Genomic DNA, 7,428 nt, shown 5'->3' with positions numbered 1-7,428 from the left:
CTGCCTTCTTTTAAATTAATTATTTCTTGAGATTCCATTTTATCAGTGCTCCTGATTTATTAGATACACCAATTTGTTTTTTAAGCTGTTGCTCCATGGTTTATAATATACGATTTTAATGTATTACAATCTACCTTCAAGTGATATTATGTCATTTTACATATAATGTAAAAACCTTACAAGAGTATTCTTCCCTTTACCGCCCTTCCAACCTTTGTTGTCATATAATTATACATTTTACTTCTACATGATATAATTTCAACAAGAAATTGCTATTCTTTATGCTTTCAGGATCCAATTATCACTTTAAAAATTAAGAAATGAAAAAAATAAAGGTATTTTATGTTTATTCACATGTTTACTATTTCCATGGGTTGTATTTTCTTGCTTCTCTGCATGTCTCAAACTTTTGATTGTATGCCAGATATCATGGGCAAAAGAACAGTAGAGACTGAGATAAATAATATTTGCCCTGAGGAAAGGGCACACTCATTCTTCTGTCATACACTAGCATGGGGGCCTGAATAAATCTAATCTGAGATTAAGCTGGGTTGGAGCTTTGTTATAGCTTTCATAAGCTTCAATTCACCACTGACTCCAGGTATTTTCAGGATGGTATAAGAACCTTCTCTTCATCGGGACTTGGGCTCAATGCACTAATGATGTCAAGATTTCTTTAAGATTCACTTTCCAGCTGGTTCCCTTCAGCGCCATAGGATAGCTCTCTCTGTTCTACAGTCAGCTCTCAGCTTTTTGAGTCCCTGGGGGCTTCTCTTTGTCCTTCAGTCCTTCTTGTTTTGTGGATTTCTGTAAGATCTCTCTCCATCCTGCTGCCCCGATTCAACCCGTTCACAGTCTCTGAAGTGTACTTGGTGACGGCCTGAAGTGCACTGGAGTGATTTCCCTTGGTTTTCCTGCTCTGCTTCCTGCATTCTATGGGTTCCTGCCTTGCACTAGGTGATGGCCTGTGTGCCTCAAGGAAAATTTCTTTGCTCTCCTGCCCTGCACGCAGCTTTCAGTGGAGTGGACCACTACATTTAACTCGTAGAAGGTGCTGTGAGTCTCAAAGAGAATATCTTTTCTTTCCTCTGGCCCTCCTGCCTTGCCCCAGCCCTAAGCACACTACCTACTCCCTTGAACTCAAGACAGTGATAGCAAGTAAATATAGTTCTCTCTGGCGAGGGCTTTTCAAGATTCTAATTAGCCCTCCAGCTCATACTCAGCCATTAAGATTTCTTTTCATCCACAATGAATTCTTCTTTCACCTCTTCCTTCCCCAGTGATAAAGGCAACCATTCCTCTATTTTCTCCTAGGAAAGATCATCACTTTCTCTAATATTTAGCTCATTTAGCTTTCTTTGCATTCTTGACAATCTGATGGGTTTTTAAAAAAACTATAATATTTGTGGTGTATCTTGTTTGTTCTCATTATTAAGACCTTACCATTTCCTATATCCTAACTGACAGCAAAAGTATCTCCCCACCTTTCATTTTAAGGAATGGACTTTGAATAGTCATGGAGCTATAACCTCTTATGAGGTGTTTTCACATACGATTTTCAAAGTTCTACCAAACCTCCAAATATAGCTTTTGTGTAAATTGATCCAGGAGATTTATTTGACAAATTGAAATGGATTTTATTATTAATGGCTATGTGAGAATAAAAAATGAAGCAATGGAAAGAGAAGAGGATGAGTATTTATTAGGTGTCTTCTGTAAGCCAAGCACTGTATCAGATATGTGTATGGTGCTCTCTTTTCGTAATACTGATCACAACCCTTTCAGACAGGTGTTACTGTCTCCATTTTACAGGTGGGAGACTGAGATCTCAGAAACTAAACTACCAGTGTTCACCCAAGTGTGACTAGACGGCATAGAATCGAAGCCCAGTTTTCTAGATTTCACAGCTTGTGCTTTTTTTCTCAGTATATTATATGCTTGAGACAAGAATGTAGGGGGTGGAGGGTGGGGAATGACAAGGAAATCACGTTGGCAGTAGGGGTTAACCAGGTTGGAGAAGCAAGATAGAATCAGATCAGTGAACCTTGATCCTTGTTGAAGATGTTTGAAGTTGACCTCAAAGGCAATTGGTATCATTTCAATCTCCTGGGTTGTGGTGGGAATGTCAGAAAAGTTTTTTCTGGAAACACGGGCAAAGACAAGAGCCGGTTGACTGAGTCTCCATCTTGTGCGCACCACCAATCCAAACCCAAATGAACACAAAATCTAGTAATAACCACATGTTTGTTTGCAAACGCGGCTTAGAAGCAGCAAAGCCTCCAACCTTCCCTCCCACCAGAGTGCACCCCTGGAGCCACCCCTTTATATGCATTCTAGCTGCCAAGACAGATAGATAGGACAGACAGGAGGAGGGGCCAGAGCCCTTGCCAGAAGCCAGGCCGCTGACCTTCTCATTGGCAAAAGGCTGGAGAGTTTCCTGCTGGGTTTTATGTGGATAGTAATATGAGGCATGTAATTTCCTTGAAATTAAGTGCAGAAGTTATAGCTGTTATTTTAAATACATGCTGGGTTTAAAATTTGCTTTCACATTTTCCTAAATTGTGTGCCATTTTTCATGCAGTTGAAGCTAAAGAGGCAAAGTCCTAAAACTTAAAAAAAAAATGTTTTCCTACATCGTGTAGGAAAAGCCTCACTCAACACTTTTCCTCATGCTCCTAGAGTTAATGAACTTACTTATTAATATTTTTGTAGCACAATTCAAACATGATAACCCTACATTTAACTACTTCTCCCTGAGCCGCAGAAGCTTTAAACTACATTGCACATACCTTAAAATTCTATGTGCCCTTTGGGAAAATATATGTGCTTGCTCCCTCTGTGTTTAGAATCCCCCATAAACAATGTGTCGTGTCTGCCACTATTACCATCTGGTAGCTGACATCAATTCCCTCGCTGGTTTCCTCCAACAGGGCAGTCTTAGATGAACACTTGTAGTAACATTTGACAGGCTTTGGGGACGCCGTGGGGATTAGGCTCAGTTCCTTTATTGTGTTGCCTCTCGGGTGGAGGTTTCTCAGAATTCCGGGCAAGTCTCAGATTTGGGGAACTCATAATAGCTTAGCTTGAAGGAAGCAAGCATAGAAATGCGGATGAATTCGTTTNAACAGGGCAGTCTTAGATGAACACTTGTAGTAACATTTGACAGGCTTTGGAGACGCTGTGGGGATTAGGCTCAGTTCCTTTATTGTGCTGCCTCTCGGGTGGAGGTTTCTCAGAATTCTGGCAAGTCTCAGATTTGGGGAACTCATAATAGCTTAGCGTGAAGGAAGCAAACATAGAAATGCGGATGAATTCGTTCTCTGCAGGGCTGTTCATTCTCACGTGCTATGAGAGGTAACCAGTGACCAGAGAGGACTCGGGTTCCCTTAATGACTTAGAGCTGCATTAGTCAGCATATTTTCAGCATGTTTTTCATCTTGAGTACACTTACTTAATCGAGCATCAGAGAAGCCATGACAGAATTAATATTCAAGCGAAGCTTTGGGTTAGTGACCGAATAAAAGCCACATGGTTCCCTTGCTGTTCTGCTGAGTGGTGATCACCATTTTATACAGTAGCCAGATGTCCAGCTTTGAGAGCATGTTACTCAAAAAGAATAAAATCAGCTTGATTTTCAGGAGGGAACAAGTGATGGGGCAAATTTATCTGTTTCATTGATGCAGGAGAATAGAAGAGCATGAAGCATGGAAAGACCACCAATGCAGCTGGGGGAAGTGTCACACCCATTAAAGAGTAAGGTAGAGGGAAGAACACTGACTCTGGAGAGGAAAAGACTGGGTTCAAATCACTCCTTTGCTTGTTAGTAGCTATTCAGCACTGACAATTGATCTAGGTCTCTGAACATCAGCTTTTAAATCTGTAACAGAAAATAACATATACCTGATACAAATGTGATGAGAATTAAACAGAATATAGTTAGGAGACTTAAGTAGGAACTTAATAAAAGTTAGCTAGGACAGAACACTATGCTGTTTGGATCAGAATAATGCTCAAGACCAATTGGTGTGATTATGTCCCGTTAGGTCAAAATGCTGCTCAAGGTCAATGGGACTATGGCCCTTTTGGTCAGAATAAGGCTAATAACTCTAAGTCTCTATTTGGATAAAACAAAACAACATAAGCCAGGACCTGGAGGCTAGATAGAAATGCAACTAGGTGGGGCAAGTCTTGGAACTGAATCCTGCGGGAAATGAGAGAAAATTAAGGCAAAAATCAAAAAGAGATCAAAGATGGTGTATGTGTGTAAAATGAGGATGTGCTTAGATCAAATACCCAGTCAAGCATCAGAAGACTTCAGTGTCAGGTTGTGATAGGTGAGCAGCACATCACTGGAAACATTCAGGCAGCCAACTGACATTGGAAAGTAGGGACCCACCTACCCCATTTAAAGGCAATTCACCCATATTCCTGGAAAGATATTATTATCATGGCCAAAATTTCAGAAAAAATTCAAATTTTATTTAAAAGTTGATGGTTCTTGAAACCATGTAACACTGTCCCTACAGAAAGATTGGGACTTTTTATTCTTTCTCACAAGGATAGGTAAATAATGGGTACATTCTGCCAGCTTTCAAAATTTGGCTATCCTTGGCCATCATCCCTCGCCATATTCCAAGCAAAAACTTTGAGATTGTGGTGAGACTATATTTTATTTACCACTGGATCTGCAGTACCTAACACACTGCCTGCACAGAATTCCTCAAAGTTCAGTTGGATGGGTGGGTGGATGGATGGATGGATGGGTAGTTGGATGGGTGGATGCATGGTTTCTCTGTCTGGATTACCTTTTTCTGCCTTTCATCCAAAATCCAGCCTTCATTTTTTTCAAAGACCTCAAATTCTCTTTTAAGAAACAGATCCTTGCTTCTTTCCTGATGATCCCACAGCTCTTGGCTCATATCTGCTAGATCACCTGGTGTATACATCATTCCTTCTGTGTCTACCTCCCTCCATGTCTATCAGATTATGAGCTCCTAAATGGTAGGGCCCATATCTTATACATGCTTATTTCCTTCACCAGGGGTTAACTTAATGCCAATTATGACACCAAGTTATAATTTGAAAACTAAAGGCATAGGGAAAATCTTAACAGCAGCCAGAGACAAATGACAAATCACACATGAAGGAACACCAATTTAAATGATAGTGAATTCCTCATCTGAAACCAAAGATGCCAGAGGAAGTAGCATAATATTCTTTAGGTGCTGCAAGTAAACAACAACAACAACAATAACAAAAACTGTGAATTTCAGACTCTACATCTGGTGATATTATCCTTCAGGATATAATCCTTCAGGAACTAAAGGGAATAAATACCTTTTCAGTAAATGGAAAACTAAAAGACTATGTTGCTAGAACACATACTCTTTAAAATTTGACCAAAGGAATTTCTTCTAACAGAAAAGAAATGATATAAGAAAGAATCTCAGAGTATCCAGAAAGAAGAAAAGACGATAGAAAGAGTAGAAATATGGGTACTTATAGGACCTAACCTTTTGCTTGTGAGTTTTTAAAATAATATTTGATGATTAAAACAAGAATTAGAATACCATTATATATTCAAGACAATGATGTTTAAAAGTGGGAAAGGTAAGGAATCCAAGTGGAATTCAGGTTTCCACATTGCATTTGAAATACTGAAGTGCTGATATCAGTAGACTGCTATATTCTGAGTGTTTCTGGATGTTTTTATGAGTGAGTTTTATGAGTTATGGATGAGATTAACATTTAAGGCAGTGGATTTTGACTAACCCAGACTGTCCTCCATAATGTGGATGAGCCACATCCAATCAGTTGATGGCCAAAATAGAACAAGAAACTAACCTTCCCCAAGTGAAAGGAGATTATGCTGGCAGATGACCTTCAGACTTGAACTGCCTAAGTCTCTAGCCTGACCACCCATCCTGAAGACTTTGGACATGCCCGCCTCCATAACCATATTAGCCAAGTCCTTAAAAATAAACCTCTTTCTATATGTATGCACCTCCCATTGATTCTGTTTCTCTGGAGAACCCTCACTATTATAGAGATACACTCAAACAGTCTCTGAATGAATGAAGGTGGAATCCTAAAAAATGCTCAATTGACTTGAATGCAAGAAAAAGGAATTGAAGGAAGGCAAGAAAAAAGAAAGGAAGGGAAAAGAATCAGAAGAAACAAAAAGAAAACAAATAATAAAATGTCAGAATTAAATGCTAATATATTAATACTTGTCTTAAATGTAAATGGTCTAAATATATCAAATAACAGAGATCTGAAGAATAGACAAAAACCAGTACTCAACTACCTGCTGCTTACAAGAAACTCACTTCCAATTCAACAATATGGATAAGTTGAAAGTAAAGGACCAGAGGCACCTGGGAGGCTCAGTCAGTTAAGCGTCCGACTTCGACTCAGGTCGTGATTTCACGGTTCATGGGTTCAAGCCCCGCATCAGGCTCTGTGCTAACAGCTAGCTCAGAGCCTGGAGCCTGTTTCAGATTCTGTGTCTCCCTCTCTTTCTCTCCCTCCCCTGCTCATGCTGTCTCTCTCTCTCTCTCAGAAATAAATAAAAAAGATTTTAAAAAATTTTTTTAAAAAAAGAAAGTAAAAGGATGAAAGGAGATATGCATTGCAAACAATTTTTAAGAAGCAAGAGTGTCCATATTAATATATGGCAAAATAGACTTCACAACAACAAAAAAATTTACTAGAAACAAAGAAGAACATTACAAATAATCACAGGATTAATATACCCAGAAGACATAATGGTCCTAATTGCCTAAAAACCAAGTGACAGTCTCAAACACATAAAGTAATAACTAATAAAATTGAAAGGATAAATAGATAAATCTACAATTAAAAGTTGAAGACTTCAACACCGCAGGCTCTGCAGACAAAAAGTTATCAAAAAAGTTGACGATCTGAGCAACTCAATCAATCAACAATCTCTAATTTAAAAATATAGAACACTCTATACACATTTTTTTTTTCAAGAAATCAGAGAACAGTCACCAGTATAAACTATATCATGGGCCATAAAACTACCTTTAACAAATTTAAAACCATTGAAATTATACAGAGTGTACTGTCCAACCACAATAGAATCAAACTAGAAAACAATAAAAGAAAGACAATAGAAAAATCTGTAAACATGTGGTAATTAAATAACACACTTTTAAACAATGTATGAGTCAAAAAGGAAGCCTCAAAAAATTTAAATACCTACAATTAAATAAAAATAAAACTACTGGGGTGCCTGGCTGGCTCAGTCAGTTAAGTATCTGACTCCTGACTTTATAGCTCAGGTCATGGTTTCACAGTCATGAGATGGAGCCCCACATCTCTCTCTCTCTCTCTCTCTCTCACTCTCTCTCCCTCTCTCTTTTACTCCCTCTGCTCCTCCCCTGCTTGCACTTGTATTCTCTC

Source organism: Crocuta crocuta, unplaced genomic scaffold (genome assembly GCF_008692635.1).
Source record: "Crocuta crocuta isolate KB4526 unplaced genomic scaffold, BGI_CrCroc_1.0 scaffold197, whole genome shotgun sequence".
NCBI classification, from domain to species: domain Eukaryota; kingdom Metazoa; phylum Chordata; class Mammalia; order Carnivora; family Hyaenidae; genus Crocuta; species Crocuta crocuta.
The sequence above is the reverse complement of the archived record's forward strand: the minus strand, read 5'-3'. Positions refer to the sequence as shown.